This window comes from Scomber japonicus, chromosome 9 (assembly GCF_027409825.1).
Source record: "Scomber japonicus isolate fScoJap1 chromosome 9, fScoJap1.pri, whole genome shotgun sequence".
Classification (NCBI taxonomy): domain Eukaryota; kingdom Metazoa; phylum Chordata; class Actinopteri; order Scombriformes; family Scombridae; genus Scomber; species Scomber japonicus.
The window spans coordinates 34,970,116-34,989,324 of NC_070586.1; positions in this window are offsets into that span (position 1 = coordinate 34,970,116).

Consider the following 19,209-nt stretch of genomic DNA (forward strand, 5'->3'; position numbering starts at 1 on the left):
ATTTCTCAATTTCATGCGCTCCATGAATTATTTCCCTCGCCCTCAATGTTCCCGTCTAATCCCTACATCCAAAACAGAACCCCTGAAGATGAATTTTCCTTTCCTTGAAAATAACCATCACCTTGAATCAGAATAACCAACATGGCCTGCTTTTTTAATTAAATAGACAAATAATTGATCAAATTGGACAATAGCTTTTGCGTGGCATTGATTTTTTTAGCTTCAAGGTCCCATTTTTTTCTCATCTCAAAGAAAGCTAGATGCCTCCTCACCTCCTTTTCTTTGCAAAGAATACATTCTCTGGCGTTTTCCTATTTTTTCTCAGTGTTTCCACTCACAAACAAGGTGGGAACTAATAGTTTTTTCAGTCTCTCTGGCTCTGGCTTCAATGGCTTCCCTTCTTGGCACTTGTACTGTTTGGCTGTGCGCCTGAGACAGACACACACACACACACACATGCTTTTTTCATTCTCAAATATCTCTCCCTTTCCTTTAAACCCCCCCTCCTCTCTCTCTCTCTCCCTCTCTCTCTCTTTTTTTCATCTGACTTGACTTCCGCTCTGCCTGCAAGAGGAGAACTTATGGGAAATGTATGTTAACTCACTGCATGCTGATTTATTCATCGGTTTGAGGTGTGGCTGCACTTCCGCGTCAGAGTTCTTGATAATTCCGTTGCTGGCGTGGTCCCCAGAAACTTTGCATAACTGACAAACTTGCAAAAGTATAGCGTGTAAAAATAGCTGGGCGAGCATGAGAGCCTGACAGGGCCAGAGTGAAGAGTGCAACAGTGTGACTGAACCAGTGTGAACCCTGCGTCGTCAGCACATTCCAGGGGTTGGACAATGAGAAGCACACAGTGTACTCTGTCGTGTTGCCTGCATAGCTGGCTGGTCTGCAGCCAGAACTCCGTGCTGCCTGAAACAAGGCCAACGCAACACAGATGCACCAAATTCAGCAAAACGAGCACAAATTTTTTCAATTCAGTGTATCGGACATGTCAGCTATGCTAGGATTGTCTGAATTGGACTCAGCGTTTAGAATGTTTCTCATGTGAAAAGGTAGTGGGTCAACTTGAGAAAGATTGGGCATTTCTTAAGGAAAGGTTCTCCACATGGAGAGTTATCACTGTAACTGGAAGGACCAAAATATTGACTAAAGTATGAAGATGTGGTCCATGTGGGAGTGTATTCTCATACTAGATCCACTGAGGAATTCAGTTTGTGCTCCAGGAGCAAGAATGTGTCGAACATACGGTTTCTCTTTTCTAGGGTTGAGGTTCTGCAGCTAGGCCTGGTTATGGTTCTGATAATTCAGAAAAATCTTAGCCAGGAATTGAAAACATTGCATCAGGAACTAATCCTGGGATCCCTTGAGTATGAAGGTGACTGTATCAAACCCATTAAAACCTCCCATCCTCCACATCCTGACATTCCACCATCCGGTTACAGTATCAAATCCCTCACTGTTTCTAGTTCATTCATGACCAGATTGTGTTTCTTTCACTTTTCTTTTTCCTTTATGGTCATTTCACAACATCTCACAGGTGATGACAAGTCAGCCATCATGGGACGTAACATGATTAGGGATTGCGCAGCATCCGTTACCGCCTTTTTAGGCATTTAAAACATAGCCATCCATTTCCTCTGACGAATATTTTACTCATGTTACTGTACCCACACTTAACCTGAGACTCCCAGCATAGCTCAAACGCCTGTTCAAAAATACCCAGGCTGGGAGGCTGCCAGCATACGCTCTCACACACTTTCCCATCCCATCATGCTTCTTGTTATCATCATTATTATTATTATTATTATACAATCTGCTGGCACTGCGAGACATCTCCTAATGGAAGTGCATGAGGAGATTAAATCTCTAAAATCACCAACGCCAGTGAGTGATCCTCTTCGTGGGCAAACTCAATCAAATTCAACAAATATGCCTTAATTGCTGTGTCAGTCACAAAATAGGCTTTAAGTCAGATTGGACGTTTTAATATCTGCTCGAATTAAGAAGTTTTATAATGAGATTTAGCGGTGCAGCGGGGTCGCGCAGTATCATATTTAGCTGTCACGCTGCTGTGCTTGTTGTCACACATTTGCAAAGTGGACTGGTCTGTGATATAACAGGGCCGATATGAAATGTGGAAGTCAATAAGCAAAATAGGGCTAGATAAACACATGGTATAAATAGTAGCCAAGCAGTAACATATCAGTGCTGATCTCTGTTATGACATGATGTAATCTGATTGACTGTAGATTTACAGTAGAACTAACTAATACCTTCAACTAGTGCTACTGAAGAGTTTGGAGGCAGTTCTGTACAGTTGTGTTATGAATGAAAAGGTTGTAACAGTATTATTCGTCTTAGAATTGGGGTTAAATGTAAATTCAGCTTTAGTGGTGTATGAGCAGAATAAGAAGGATAGAACAAGTAGGGAGAAACTGAACATGAGCTGGTTTTTCTTGTAATCATTTGGCAGCGACAGAGAAGGAGGGGATGGTATGCGGCAACGGTTGCTGGACTCCAACTGGAGTAACTGTGGTCACAGTATGACTCCTGCAAAGCTGGACTCCCTCCAATCACCTTCTAAGAAACTAAATATTGACTGCAACTCTCAAGAACCTCAATTTTGAAATACAACCCCCACCCCTCCCCAAAAACCACCGCCTTATTATGCACTGGAATATCTACAGAACCTTTCTGTCGACCATGGTTGGACAAGCCTTTGTAAGTTTCTTCTGATCTTTAGAGGGTAAAAAAATGATTAGTAACCATTGCAAAACCCTTACTGACTTAACCTGGGTACTGGCAGCAGTGGGCAGGCCGGCCCTGCTCCAGTGCAGGGACTCCTTCAGGCGGAGCGCCAAGCCTTTCCAGAAACACCCTGCCTCCACGTGCCATGGATCATCCTGCCAAGGCTCAAGGGGTTTCATTTGCAACCTTAACTGTGGCTCAGCCAGCTTGTATCTCTGCCGCCAGCTCGTTTCTCAGCATTAACCCATGGCTCTCTTTTTGACGGTGACGTGTTTTTTTTCCTCTCTAACCTATACCCTCCTCACTGCTCACGACTTACCTTTACCCCCCATCTTCTTCTCAGTTCCTCCTCGTAGCAGCAGCCAGCATCCTCACTTTTTTTTTTTTCACTGCTGATTGATGCCCCTGTCTGTCTGCCCTGTTTTTCTCCACAAGTCTGTCTTTTCTCTCTGTCTGCTCGCGCACCTTTTGAACCCTGGCGTTGATGCACTTGATCACATCACGTCAGTCGGGCTCTAGTTGACTTATCCACTCCTGCAGCAAGCCTGAGAGAACCGCACTGTATGTCACACTCCTCTCTCTTCTCCAAAGCTTTGTCGGCTCATTTCAGTCATGAACACCAAGGCTGATGAATATGTATCCCGGGTCTCTTTTTCGCAGCAGTTTTGAGGATCTCTAACAAAGCGGGATGAGAGAGCCCTTTGTGGTTGTCTTCTGGATTTAACCGTGACATTTCTCTGGAGCCTGCTGCCACTTCTTATCTTCAACAGACTTTATCCCCAGGTCAGACCAGCGGCCCCCTTTTGAACGCTGGCATTGTCAATGCTCACACCCAAAAAAAAAAAAATCCTCGCACTAACTATCATATTTCGTTATTCGGGGGGCTCACAGTAACGTCTGTTTGAATCTCAGGGCCTTAATTGAGTCATTAAAGCACGACAGAAATATCTCGCCCCAACACAAACAAATGTATCCTCAAGAAACCCCAAAAAACCCGAAAAAGGTTATACAACTTCTTTTTTTTTTTTTTATTTGTCGTGGCGACGCAGTGCAGTGGTGGGATTGTCGGCGGGCACGGGGATCAGCGTTTTTCGTCGTCATGCCCGGCGCTCAAGCCCGATACATCCTGGACTGCAGCAATATACAGCAGGGGAGCAAGGAAACCGGGCCATCACTATGATCATCATCATCATCATCATCTTAAAAACATCCCCCTCCCTCTTACACCCCCCCTCCCCCACCCAACCCAATCTCTTCCACCCGCCCCCAACCTACAAAGCAGGGAAAGCCTCACACCGAGAGATTTAGAAATAGCACATGGCAGGGGGAGGCAGGGAAACGAAAATCACAAGCGGCAATTCTGATTTCATATTTCCGTTATCAGCGGGAGCCAGCAGGGGTGAGCCAGCATGGGAATGACCTGGATACTGATCGATCTTTATTTCTCCTCAGATGCTGCCTGCCTGCGCCAACTTTTTTTTTTTTTTACGGCCTAGACAGACGGATCCAAATCATGTTGCCGTTTTTTTTTCCGTTAAAAAAAACAAAAAACAAGCAGGAAGCGAAAAGGATGTGAACAGATTGTTTTGAGGAGGTGAAACGCCTCATTTCAGTGTCAAAATTAAGCTCCTAGTACAGCGGCATTGATGCACCCAGAAAAACTAATCCTACAGCAGCTACCAGCGCAGTAACACACACACACACTAAAGACAATGGGAGATACACAAAGCTCCAAATTTTACACTTAAAATTTAGCTTTTTTTAATATTATGATGATGTGTAGCGCTTCCCTAAACCAACATGTCTTCTATTTTTAGCTACAGTTGCAATCAAACAGTAATATTTGCATTTATAGTGCTATGCAAAACCAGCTAAACTAAACAGGTCAGTTCCCATAAACCCACAATACCCAATTTTGTTTTCTTTTTTTTTTTTCAGCGTGACAACATTACAAAGCACGGCGCCCCCCATCTCAGTAGGGGAGCGTGTCTCTGCGTCGCACAAGCAGGGACACTGTGTCCTTAATGTGCCGCACCATGCTTTGTGCTCTGTTGACCTGATCAGCTCCGCCTAAGCCAAAGTTAAGCTCATCTTTTTCGTCCTACTGTATTTTATGAAAAGACGGGGCGACCGCTCGCTCGCTCTCGCCGTAGATGAAACACACGGAGGAGCTGGCGGCTGATATTTTTAGAGATGCACAAACGCGTGACTCCCCGACAGTAGACTAAGACTGCGGTAAAAAAAAAAAAAAAAAGTCGGGGCTGCGTTCGAGCCGAGCATTGCAGTGGTTTTTTGGAGTCGGCTGATCCTCTGCAGAGCAGTTTGACGACTGTAGCAGTAGAGTTGTTGAGGCCAGTCCTTTGGAGAGTTGCTCAGAGACTTAACCCTCCTCCCCCAGCACCTTCTTCCTCCCCTTGCGGAGGAAAATCTCTGCTGAATTCATGTCTCCTTTCAGATTTCTAAGAGGCGTTAAACCTTTCTGGATTAAAGAAGGTAATCTGACAGGCAGAAGATTGTATTAGCCGGAGTGTTGGCAGAGCTTTTAATTTTTCCTCTCTTTTCATTTCCGCCTCTCAGCCTTCCTCTCCTGCTGACCTGCTAGATGGTATTATTGTGTTTTTCTTTTGAATTACAGCAAAAACATCCACATCTTCCCTACCATTCACTCTCTTCTCTTCCCTCTCTATCCCACTCTTTCCATATCTCCTCTCTCTCTCTCTCTCTCTCTCTCTGTCTTTCTCTCGACTCTTCCAGCAATGACAGCATACTTGTGTGAACCCATGATTTATCATTTGCTAATCCGTGCTGATTATGGAGCTTTCCACACGGCCCTTATCTGTTGCTGAGCCCGCTTTTCACTCCATAGCTGCCAATTATCTTTCAGGCAGCCTGCAAACAGACCTGTCTCTGTCAGCCAGCTGCAGAACCCGCCACCGAGGCCTCTTATACACATTATATACACACACACACACAAGTACGCATGCACAGGCGCACCAATGACAGGCTCGCTTGGGTTGTTGGTGTATTATTTTTGGTGCCCCCCACCCCTCCCAGCCCCTCTCCCACCACCACTAACACCACCACCAAGTACTTGTGGAAATGTCATATTTTAGAGATCAAATTCAATGTGGTGTTTTTGTAAATGTTCTGCACTTTCACCTTCCTTCTCATTCAGCATCACCTGCTGAGGGCAGGGACGTGTGGAATAGATAGCTAGATTTAAAAGAAGAAGGAAAATAAAAAAGGTTTCAGCTGCAAGTGGAAAAAAAAAAACAAAACAGCCAGTCCATCATGGCCACTTGAACCGCTTGACAAATTGGAGCCAGTGGTGAAATTGCTTCACTTTAAAGAGACAACAAGGACAGAACAGGCAGCTGATATTAAAACCCCTGTCTGACTCATTGTGATGATAAATACTGCTGGCGATTTCTTTTTTTTTTTAGCTGTTGGTCCACTGGAGTATTTGGTTGGGGCGACCCTTAATACGAAAAGCTGATATTAATTTAGTTACACGCTGCTTTTGGCTAAAAATAAAGCACAGAGGATGCTCTTGTCACAAGCTTTTACTTATTTGACTTGACATCCTGAAGCTTAGATATTAGTACATTAGCATCAAGGTCAACATTCTGCTATAGCGTGCCAAATCAAGCCACCCACGCACAGCTAGAACCCGAAAGCCTGACGATGACGATGCCTCGCTGTGACTCATCCCAACACTTCCTTTAGCCCGGGCGGCAGGACGACCCAAGGTTGGCGTATGACAACATGTAAGGTTTTTTTTTTTTTTTTTTTTCCCTCGCGGGGGGTTGGGGGGTGGAGGGGGGGGGCGTGCGAGGCCTCGCCCGCGGGGAGGGTATGCAGATCGCGGTGCGCTCAGCTGATGCGGCGTCCAATTGTCAGCGTAATGGGAAGTGACGTGCACATCAGAGCAATGTGGGTCAGAGCGCCAGACGACCAGCCCGCGGCCTGTATCTGCTTCGCCTGTCTAATCTGCTGTAGCCCGACCAGACGAGACTCTCTAATCGACCCTGATATTCACTGAACACACATTACCATCTCCCCTCACGCTCAGGAACGCAAACACGCACACATACACATACACACACCGCACGAATAGAGTTCTCTATCTGAAAGAGTGAAATTGTAGTGGGTGGGTGTCGGTGGAAAGAATTCTCTATTCAAGACGCGGAATCAGTATTTAATTGTGAAGGAATTGAGGGGGCAACTGTAAAAACTAAAAAATAAAAGCATTCCTGCTGTTTTGGGTCAAACATGGCTAAAGGCCCTCGCTCGTATCTTGTGGGGGCAACCTGGCAATCCAATCCCCTTTTTCCTCTCTTTTTTCTGTGCTTAACCAAGACAAATTACAATTCACTGAAAGCTTGAGAAATCCTAATTTTATACCCCCGTTTATCTCCACATCTCTGCTCTCCTCACTTTGATGTAATGACCAGTATATTTACAATATTTTCCACGCCCTTGCAGGGTTTTTAAAAAAATGTTTATGCAGAAGGCTAAATTTAAATCCCAGGGTCTGTGGTTTCCCCCCGCAGTGCGATATGGACTGAGCCTTGATTTTTTTTTTTTTTTTTTTTTCTTCGGGTGAAAATGGGTCGGAGGGACGCAAAAGCTTAATAGGATTCCCATGACATGGTCAGGGGCTGGCGTCTGAAGGGGAGGAAAAAGGAAGGGAAGGCTGGAAGAAGGAGGTGGGGGCAGGAACAGAGGTGGCGGTAAGGGGGGGAAGAGAGAGAGAGAGAGAGGGGGGGGGGGGGGAAGCGCAAACTTTTGTGAGTGTTTGCTTAGCACCTGTGTACGGACTTAACAACTCCATCGTAGCCAGAGGGAGGTGACACATGGGAGCCTTGAAGTGTTTTGACATTTTCTGCTCAAACAGGTTTTTTACGGCCGGGGGAAGAGGCCCAGAGGAGTTCAGCCTGTGCGAATCTGCCTCTGCCTCATCAAAGGCAGTAATTTCCTGTTCATTTCAGGCCCCCATCCCCCAACCCAGAGCTCTTGTCTGCTAATCCCACCCCTGCAAACTGCCCCCACCCCCCCTCCTCACCCCCAAGCACCCACCCACCCCGGGCCCCCCTGCTGGTGTCCTGCCCGCCTGTGCTTCAGCTTGCTATACTCCGGGGCTAAGGGGGGGCGGGGGGGGACTGGGGAGGCTATACGCTTTGTGTCAGCAGGCTCGCGGCTGAGCACTAACAAATCCTCATTGTCCCGCGCGGGAGTGGTGACAGAGGAGGGAGGAGAGGGGGATGTGTGTGTGTGTGTGTGTGTGGGGGCATCACTGTCTGGTTTCTATTCAAATCCAGGTACACACACACAGGCCTGGGAGGGAGCAAGTGATGCAGAGAGGGGCTTATATGGAGCTCCAAGCCTGGGACCAAAGTCCATCCAGACCTCAGCTGAGGCCAGGCCATGCTAGGCCAAACCAGGCCAGGTCAGGCCTGGACCAGGGCTCCTGTGCTGTGTTGTGCTGTACTGTACTGTGTGTGTGTTGTGGTGGTGGTGGGGGGGGGGTCGCAGGAGACACTTACACAACCGCTTGCCCTCTCTGAACTGACCAGGCGATAATAACTGATCAACAAGTGCACACACACACACACACAAAAAATGACCAAATCAACCAAAAAAAAAAAAACGCTTCGTGGCCAAGTTCACCTCCAGAGTCCAAGTGTTATCATTTCGTCAACAAAGGACTTTGGCTACCTGTAATCCTTTAACAACCGGCAAAGTTTACACTCTCACTAATTTTCAACAGGGGTGTTTTTTCCCTCATTTGGAGACATAAACACTCAGGTATCAGAGGTTGCCTGTAAGCTTAACTGAACAGAGCGATGCCTGCGTTTCAGTGGCGGCCTCCCTGTTCACTTGCACTCTGGGGTTATGGAGTGTATGACTTGAGTTGCCATCGCCGGCGATGAGGGCTGAGATGTGTTATCTGGGTGACAAGACTCTACATGTAGAGGCATTTCAGAGAATGAGTTGTACTCTGCTTTTTAGTCTTGAGAGCCTCAGATGTGCTACACACACACACACACACACACACACACACACACACTGAATCTTTCTAAATGAATGCTTTCCAGACCTGAGCTAGGACTTGTTTTTGTCTTTTTGTGCCCTTTAAAATCTCAATTCAGGACTTAAAGGCGATGACACTTGTTTTTCAGTTCCTATATAAGCAGCTGTGCGTAGTATCACGAAGATCTGCCCCCCCCCCCCCCCCATCAACAGTCAACAGTCAACACCAGCGCTTACGTATCAATTGAGATTTATTTGTGTGTTGTTTTTCGGGCCTGGTGTTAAGCCTTTGTGCCGCCTGCGAATCTGTTTTCTTTTTTTCTTTTTTTCTTTTATGAGGACTAACATCGGCGGCGGCAGAGGCAACCATGATGTGTACATCTGTGATCCGGGCCGATGTTTTTCTCGGTTGTTGCTTACTCCCTCACGCCTCAGCTTTTTTTTTTTTTTTTTTGTGGTGGATTAAGAGCTTTGGACAAAAGCAGACCCGGCGTATACACACACACACATACACACAAAAATACATCAGGACGGCCTGTATTTCCTGTCACCAAATACATTCCAAACTCAACGACCCCCCACGTGAGCCAGCTGGGGAAAACCGAAAAAAAAAAAAAAAGGAATAGAAAAAACAACCTCTGTGAAAATTACTGTCTCTCCTATTCTTCCTCTTTTTTTTTTTTTCTTGCTGTCTATATTTAACCACCTCCTACATTTACACTTCCTATGCTGCCTCAACATCAGTTTGACTTTAGCAACTCATTCATCACCTTTTTCTTTTTTGGAAGGATGGGTGGAATCATCCCCACTTTAAAAAACAATACTGCAAAAGGGGGGGTAAATGGGATGTTGGGGGGGGGGGGGGGGGATTATTTTTAGCTCATTCAACCAATGCCTCATCTGCCTCGCTCTTAGACATGCAGAGCACGCTGGTGTCTCTCTCCCAAAGTGGGGAGATGAAGAGAGGGCGAGGTGCAAGGTGAGCTTTTTTTTTTTTTTTTTTTTCTTTTTTTAGAGAGAGAGAGAGAGGCGGTCGTGAAGCGAAGCGTAAGGTCACCCTCCCTTTAACCCCCGACGGCAACTCTAACCCTCACCCCTAAACGCTAAAAGGCGGGGTATCCCCTCCCGTCGCAGAGCAAGAGCGGAACAGAGCGGAGCGGAGCAGCAGCTGGCTGACCTGTCCCTCCGCTCGCAGCCTCTAAATGGCTGACCTGCCCTGTCTGGACGGCCCTGCTCGCTTTTGTCTACTGTCTGGCTCAGTTCCTCCCAGTCAAACATCGCTACTGGCTACCGCAGTCCGCATTCCCACAGAGCAAGCTTTAGAAAAACACACACACGGACACACACAGACACACACAAACACACACACTTTTCACACTTGGCACACTTTGTCCGGTGCTCGCTCGCTCTCTCTCTCTCTCTCTCTCTCTCTCTCTCTCTCTCTCTCTCTCTCTCTCTCGCTCTCTCTCTCTCTCTCTCTCTCTCTCTCTCTCTCTCTCTCTCTCTCTCTCTCTCTCTCTCTCTCTCTCTCTCTAACACATACATCCTTTTCAAAACTCTCCCACACACAGAGGCTCTGTCTGGTTTCACACAATCACACACACACACCATTTTTAGATGAACTGTACCAAGCACAAACACACTCACGCACATCACGAAACGCATTAAAAATGTCTCCGCGCCCGCCGTGACGGAGAAATCACAACTTATTTGAACACATGACCATTTTTTTTTTGGGGTGAATAGAACAGCTTTTAAATGAAATTTTGAATGGAGTTACAGCTTTTTTTTTCTCTTTTTCTTTCTTTTCTTTAAAGGAGTCGTGCACTAAAAAATTAGAATAAGGTGGAGTAAAAAAAAAAGTGGTACAGACAAGTGTTGAATCAGTGAGGCTGAAAAATGGGGAAAAAAAGAGTCGAGGAAGGACGAGCAGTTTCGAATACTTACCTAAAAGCGTGGGCCAAAAGTTGGACAGCGTGAATCTGCTGGTGATTGGATGGTAGGAAAAAAAAACCCCTCAAACACAAAAGAGTGAAAAGCTTCCATATTCGGGATGAAACCTCATGTAGACGGGCTGAAAAGTTACTGCTGAAATGGGTTGAACGGGTTCCTCTCTCTCTCTCCCCCTCTCTCTCTTTCTCTCTCTCTCTCTCTGTCTGTCTGCCTGTCTCTCTCTGTCTCTCCCAGACACGCACACACACACACTCTAGCGGATGCACACTCCTGACACACAGTCTTTCAGTCTGATCTCCCTGCCTCTAGTGGGAACTCAGCCAGTAGTTTGCAAATACAAGTGCCTTACAAATCTCTCTCTTTCTCTCTCACCCACCCTCTCTCTCTCTCTTTCTCTCTCCTTCCGTGCTTCTACATAGATAAACAAGCACACACATTCCCACTTGCATGCACCCCCCCTCTCTCTTTCCCTCACACACACACACACGCAAGAGCCTGGCTACGACGCAAGTTATTGAACTGCTCCACATTTTCTTGCATGCACTATATATGAGGCAGTTGATGGACAGCAGCACATAGTCATGTGTGAAGCGAGAGCTGCCGTGATTGGCTGAGGGCCCGGGAGCTGAGGGGGGGCAGGGGGTGCTGTGATTGGTCTGAGCTCAGGCCATTGAAAGTAGAAGGCTTCTCCATTGAGTGGCTGCCGCTCTGGGTGGAGTTTGGGTGACACTGCTCAGGAAGAAAAAAAAAAAAAAAACAACATCCTGAGAGTTTTGTGCCTTTTTTTTTATTGGAGTTTAAACTGCTGCGGTTGGACAGTATGGAGACATTATAGATTACATATCATTGTGCGGGTGTGAAATGAATGGTGGATTTAGATTAAGAGTCCCGCAAAAAGGCTTAAAAAATAGCTTCAAGCACTGCTTCTGTATTGACTACTTACCTCAAAGTGTAACAGATGCATGCATAGTGTTTGAATTAGTAAAACTCATAATGAAAAGGTGCAAGCTTCAACAGATGTGTGCAGGCAGAAGTGAAAGATTGAGATAAAAGCCTTGTGTCATAACAATATTCACACATATTCAGTTGAGTATCATAGAGAACAAAGACAACTAGCAAATATTTACATTTGAGAAGCAGTAACCAGTGGTTTTATGGCTTTTTCAAAATAAAACAAATTACTTGAATGACTGGTTACACGTCTGTTGACTGTTGATAGTGTCAGGTCTGTAATTAACCCATTTTGACTAATGCTAATGACTGATTCGTCAACTGAAAGGAAATGAATCTGGAACAAATTTGTTCTTTGATCAACTGTTCGTCTTTTGCAAAACAAAACTGTTTAGTGTTTAGGTTTAGGGTTAGAAAGTTACGGTGGGTTTAAATGTTTAGGTTTAGAGGGTTACTTTTGGGTTAGGCTTAAGGTTTAGGGTTAGAAAGTTAGGGTTAAATGGTTAGGTTAAGAGGGTTAGGTTTAGGTTTAGAGGGTTACAGTTGAGTTAGGGTTAGGAAATTGATTTTTATATTGACCTCTCAACCTAACAACAGGTTTTACATTGTAAAACAGTGTATGTTTCTAGGTTTCTAGGAGTGGTTTTGCACTCGACCGTCTAGAATCTATTAACAAATCACGAGATAATGACTGCTCTTAACCAACAACAGTTCACACACTAAAACATTCACATATATATATATATATATAATATTAAATAGAAGAAAACTATTTTTAAGTAGTTTGTGCCAGATGGTAATTACCTCTCATGAATTGAATCTTCCATCATGATTCTCTCCACTGTCTTTTAGGGACTTTTTAATACCTGACGTAAGTCAGTTAATTGTCCTGATTAGTTTCTGATGCAGAAAAATAACAAACAAAACCTTGCAAATCAATCCCTATTGCATCCCTAATGTCAGATGCACATTTAGCTTGAAATGATCATATAACTGTGACTTATTGAAGTAAATAAATGTATATTTCCACCCCCCTTCCCTTTAAGCAATGTGTATCCTCTTGGTAAACGCATTCTGAACTGGCTGATTGAACATGTAGTTCAGGGAGTGTTTAATATAAAGACTAAAACATTGTGAGGACTAATCCAATCTGAAATGATATATTGCGCACTATGTGAAAGATGGGTGACGTCTGCTAGCGGGGCTGGCACCACTCGAAATGCATCAGTAGCATTGCATTCTCTCATTTTCTGTCATTCTTTTATTGCCACTATATTTAGTAATCAAGTAATGTTTATGGACAGCTTTGATATAGCCACACACAGCCTTGACAAATCTATGAGTGCTTTGCTGGGCTCACATCAAATCATACAAGAATAAAAATCCAATCATCTCTTAATGTTCCATATATCAGTACAAAAAATCATGTACTGTTATAATTTATGAAATTCATTTCAGCGCTGCAATGTCCTCATAAGTGTAGTAAAACAAATGTATGCGTGCATGTGTGTGTTTTTCCGTCCCCCTGAGTAATGACGGCACAGCGAGACCTGGAGCGCTGCCAAGTGCTTTCATTCACACCTGATTAGATCACTCTGACCTGGATAACATGCAGCGCTCCACGCTCGGCAACACGCTGCCACACAAGCCTTTTGTTTAGACTTAACAAAATACTGCCCTGGCACCGATTGCCTCCCAGTTAGACTCAGATGATATTAAAGCAGATACCGCGGTGGATGTCAGGATGGTAAAAAGACCTACCTATCCGCTCTTGTGTGCCCTCTACTCATCTGAATTGCACCCTGACCTGCTCCATCTGTAGCCATGCAGATGCTTTCCCTGTCTCATTGAAGTTAAAGACCCAGTTCTACACATATATGTAAAGCCAATCACACAATACAGATGGTGTTATGGATAGAAGGATATTTCTGCTGTCAGTCATTATGCTGGAAGATGGTAGGAGTATAAGAAGATGTCTCACTCTATCTTGGAAGTAGTTATGTATTCATAGACAGCTGAACAGAGTTGTTAAAGTCAGACTAAAGCTGGAATGAAAGATACAGATCAGCTTGAGTCTGAAGCTATGCGAATAGGTGGGACTTAAATTGGGAGACTAAAATAAGAAAGAATACACCATAAAATCCAACACACACCTTGAGCAACTGAAAAGCTGCATTATGGTCATGCTGTGTTTAGCTAGATGTTGTTCATTTTCATTTGAAATGTTGCTTTATTTAAAGCTGCATTCAGCTTTACAAGGAATAAAAAAGTCCACTCTTCAGGAATGTGTTGAAATATTTTCAATTGTATAATGTATTTCTATAGCCTAGCTACTTTAAAAACAAACCTAGCAAAAACTGCAAAGATAAGACGTAGCAAAATAACAATGTAGCAACAATGCAGCATCTGAACATTTAGTTCCTGGACCTTTAAACTCATAAATTATCTATTTAGATATTAATTTGTATGAAATATTGTCCAAAATGGTTCTGCTAGCTTAGTGACGTTAGCTTTGAGTCAGCTTTAGAGTTGTTTTATGCTAGGACATATTTTTTTCCAGTTTTGGTGAATAGCAGTTTACATTAACTTCTAGTCTTTGTGCTAAGCTTCTGGATTCATCAATGTAATGTATAGCTCCCAAAATGATCTATCAAGACATGTAGGCTCTCATGAAATGTACCATCAGATAACTTCAAACAGCTTTAGACAGCTTCAGATATGTTGGGCCAAAAATGTAAAAATGTAACCTAGCTCGGTTATATTTTTTTTAACTTTTACATTCTTGGTGGCTAGCAGTTTACACTAGCTTCCAGGCTTTTTGCTTAGCTAGGCTAATGCAATATATAGCTCCCAAAATAATATATCAAGATATTAGTTTAGATACATATAGGCCCCTCATGAAATATGTCCAAACTGGTTCTTTACAACATTAGCTTTGAGGCAGCTTTAGAGTTGTTGGCAGCTAGGACATACTTTGACATTTTTGGTGGCTAGCAGTTTACACTAGCTTCCAGTATTTGTGCTAAGCTAAGCTAATAAGTCCTGGACTCATCTATGTAATGTATCCCCAGAGATAAAACTGACAATTTATCTCTTCACCTGCTTCTTTAGTTTCCCCAAATGTTGAACTGTTCCTTTAAGGAATAAAAGTTTTAAAGTTCAAGTTATGAGTTAGTTGATGAAAGCCACAATTTCACAGTGATTCATTTTATTTATTTTTCTTATGGCTGTGGCTCGAATTGCATCTCCTCCCTTAACACTCAACACTATGTCTTCACATTAGCATGTTGTTCTGTATCGAACACGGCATCTCGGTAAGGGATCAGCTAATTATCCTGGCGGGCCTCTCTCTAAAACACCTCTTTGTTGTGCTAATGCGCTCTCTGTGATAGCATCTCCATCCATAACCTTCTCCATGTGTACAGATAACCTGGAGGGGGGTGGAGTGGTGTATGTAGGGCGCTGGGAGTCGAGTTAGTGGGGAGTTGGGGGGTGGGGGTGGTGTTGTTGCAGCATGTCCTGCAGCTGTGCCTACGATGACAAGCCTGTCCTCAACCTGCCCTCCGCCAGACGTAACACAACACACAACTTTACCTGCGGGGCTTCCTGCCTGCCTTCCCCTTTGCGCATTTCCACTTGTTTCGTGACTTTGGCAAGAATGCGGTGCAGTTTTTTCGGGAGGAATCTCGACAGCACATGTCCGCATTGCGAGCTTAAGTTGAAGCAGCCGCGTCTCCCCCGCTGCAGCTTGATTGGTAGGTTGACTGCTTGCCGATGTGCACTGGCCTGACTCAATGCACTGAACCAGGTTTTTGTGCCCATAGCAGTTCTGAGGGAGTCATGCTCGATCTTTCTGGGCCACATGGAAACTAGGTCACTGTGCTGTGCTGTCAGTCGTGTCTCTCTCTTGTTGTGTGTGTGTGTGTGTGTGTGTGTGTGTGTGTGTGTGTGTGTGTGTGTGTGTGTGTGTGTGTGTGTGTGTGTGTGTGTGTGTGCGTAGAATAAAACTGTAAAATAGGGCTTTTACATAAGGATGGGATGGGTTCCACAGATATGCAGTACTGCTGTTGCGGAGATTCTCTCAAACTGCAGCACGCACCCCCCTTTCACCACCCTCCCCCCTTCTTCCTGTGATGCCACACTGGGAGAGAGTGAGATAGGAAGAAACAGAAAGAGAGAGAGAGAGAGATGAAATTCTCATCCTTGGTTCAGATCCCGAAGAACGCTTGGGAAGGCAGGATCTTATTATCACAGCAAATTTGCAATGTGCAGAGTGGAGGAGATTAGATGCGTCTTGCCTTTGAAGTGTATTTTCCAACCATTGTGTGATGGCAAATTCCATCAAGTGTTGGAGGGAGCCGTGATAAGAGGCACGGGTTATGAATGCCGCGGCATTAAACGCCGTCATTTGAGCAATAAGATGAAACACTTGCAAACTCCTGCTAAATGGAAAAAAATATATATTTCCCCTCATTTCAGCAGTGTCATTCATGACTGCGTCTCAGAAAAAGCAGCGGATGCTAAAATAACAAGGTGCATCGGACGGCTTGGATAAATATGTCAAAATACGTGGAATGTGGATTATGTGTTATGTAAATGTTGAGGTATTGGCCTTTTGAATAGTGGACTACCGTTTATTTTCCTCTCCTCTTTTACATTTGTTCTCCCGATCAGCATTGTTTATTTCAGCTCTGGATCAAATGGCGCTAACTTCTATTGTTTAAGCTCTTTATCTTACACAAAACAAATTCCTACCTTTTTTTAAAAAAAACAAGTGTAATTCACTTAAACATTTCAGTGATGCTAAATTGCAGGGCTCAAATTTCCAGAGTAGACACTGAGGTGCTGCTGGACTTTGATCAAGCAGTCTCTGTGTGTCCTCTTCAGCAACTTTAACCTTCACATTGAGTGCCGCTGCTTCTCAGGGGTTGGGTGTCGTGACAAGGCTGGTAGGGGTAATGCAGGGGTGAACAGAAACATCATTGAAGTGACCAAACACCGCTCCCAGGCCCCCCCTTTTTTCAGGGTTCCTCAAGGGCCGCAGAGCTGTAGGGTGAGTGGACATCCCTGCGGACCCAGCTGAGGAGTGACACCCCTGGTCTGGGCCTCAGATACTGTTGCAGTTTCAGACCAAACACAAACAGAGCAGAGCTGCTGGAGGTGTCTCAACACGCTGGGACACATACTGCTTCTACAGTTGGTCTGTTCTGTCTTATTCCTCTTTGACGTCAAAGAACGCTGCAGTTTATGTGCTCACAATGCCAAAAATGAGTATGATACGAATGATAGAGTAGTGCACTAACTCTATCAGTTCATTGCACTTTTCTTGTAAACAAACAAAAGTTATGTTTACTCATTAAAACACATTGCGTACACAAAAATGCAGTTCCTTCCTTATAAAACAATTGAAAAGCAGAGTTCTGGAAGGTTTTTAAATGCTGCATGTTTACAGTACATTCATGTTTATTAGCTTCATTGCCTGTGATGGCACATTGCTGCGTTTCAAGGTACGTTGCAGCTACCTGTAGATCTAACCCTAACCCTTGGAAGTGTGAAACCATACAGAACCTAACCAGGAACCAATCCTAAAAAACAGCTCCATAGTGCTATCATAGAAACTACAAAACTAGAAACACTCTAGACAAAAGCTCAGAAAGGGAAGGAGCCCAAAGTCTTAAGTGAAACCGAAGTTAAAAAAAAGTTGAAAAGTTGTTTTAATGATTACCAGCCTTCATCTTTTTTTCCCCCAGTAATCTGATGTGCATATTTGCTTTGTGAATGAGCACACTGCATCACTTTGTGTTTTAGCTCACATTAGCGACAGAATGGTTTCAGTTTGTCACAAATGCGCTCGTTGAATTTAGTCTTTGTAGCGGTAGTTTGGCGCTGCACTTCAGATTACTGCTAATCTCATTAAAGTCCACTGCTGTGTTGGGGATCTATATCCCATTAAAACTATAAACCACTTCAGCGGCTTTTATTTTTGACATACTTGTCTTCAAACCCAGGCTTCTTATCATGTCCACCTACCAAAAGGAAGCATGTGCTTTCCTAGTAATTACACAAACGTAACAGATATTGCATTACAGTGGACAACTGTTAAGTAATGACGACTTATGTGTCATTGAAGAGGCAGAGAAAAAACTATGAATATGGTTATATTGGTGAGTAGATTTATTAATTACTTTAGTGGCCATAGCATACGTCAACAGAAACACTTACAGTGGTTCCATAAGGATTTATTAATGGACCTCTAAATAGTAGTATAGTGTATGTGTATCCCATATACAGTAAGTGGAGTGCGTACCCCTTTTAGGGAAACAATACGTCCCTAAATTAATAATATAACACACATAATAGGTACATGGACACGTAATAACAATTTGACATTCTCACATGTCTAATATCGTGTTTTGGTGACCGTCTAAGTGACCTCGATGCAGGTTCTTGTCATCCATCTGAAAGCGCACCAGCATGAGATTCAGCACCATGCAGTAATGGCTAACGCTAGGTTGGACCTGCATATTTCTTGACAGCATATTCACACAATAACAATTTTGTCACTTGTGTCCAAGAATTATAAAAAAACATTGTTGCTTTTCACTTCTCTAAAGAGAACAATGTACCTAGCACAGTTCATATTCAATGACTAGGTAAACATTGGTATTGTGTAGCTTACATCTTCAGAAACTAGTTGGGATACTGGTTGGGGATCCAGGCGTGAAGCTAAATAGCCGATCATGTCAAAGAATATGACCATAGATTAGTAAGGTTTGGTAGAAAATTCAGTTCAGGTTACTTGGTGTTTGAAAACTATCATCACTGTCAGCTCAGTTGCATTCACAAAGTAATGCTATGTGTCAACAAAATGCTAATGGCACCCATTGGAGGCACAATCAACAACAATGCTGTGCAATGACATATAGAGAGCAGTAGGGTTTTTTGAATGTACATTTGTATATTCTGTGTGTTTTTAAGCTAACTTTTTGCGGTTGGGAACAAGTTGGTAAAATTGATCAAAAAGATGCTTTGAGGAGTAGGCATCTGCTCTTAAGTGACACACAAAGTGAAAGTGCTATCTCAGAAATTTTTTGCAACATTTCTGTAGCAAATCAACAGAAGCAGGGCCAAACAGTACCTTGGTTTTCAGATAATATATTTCCTTGGTTACCTGGTCACTAGAAAGCCCTCTATTGTACATGTTGTGACTGGCTTTCAAGCACTGGCCTTCATCAAAATAATTGGATTTTAAGAGACTTTGTATGTTGTGCCTTTGCGTGGCAGGAAGTGAAGGGGGGAAACTTTTTTCTGATGCTCCCCACATGCTGCTGGTGAAATATTGAGTTGCTTTTTGGGGGGGAAGCCTTCCCACTGAGCTTGGGTTAGGATATTTTTAGACTACAGTCTAAAAGTGGAGGTCTGAGAAATAACAGTTATTGGGGGGGGTGGGGTGGTTTGGGGGGAGAACTCCCTTTTCACTACTGATCCCCCACCCTTCCCACCCCCCACCCCTCACCC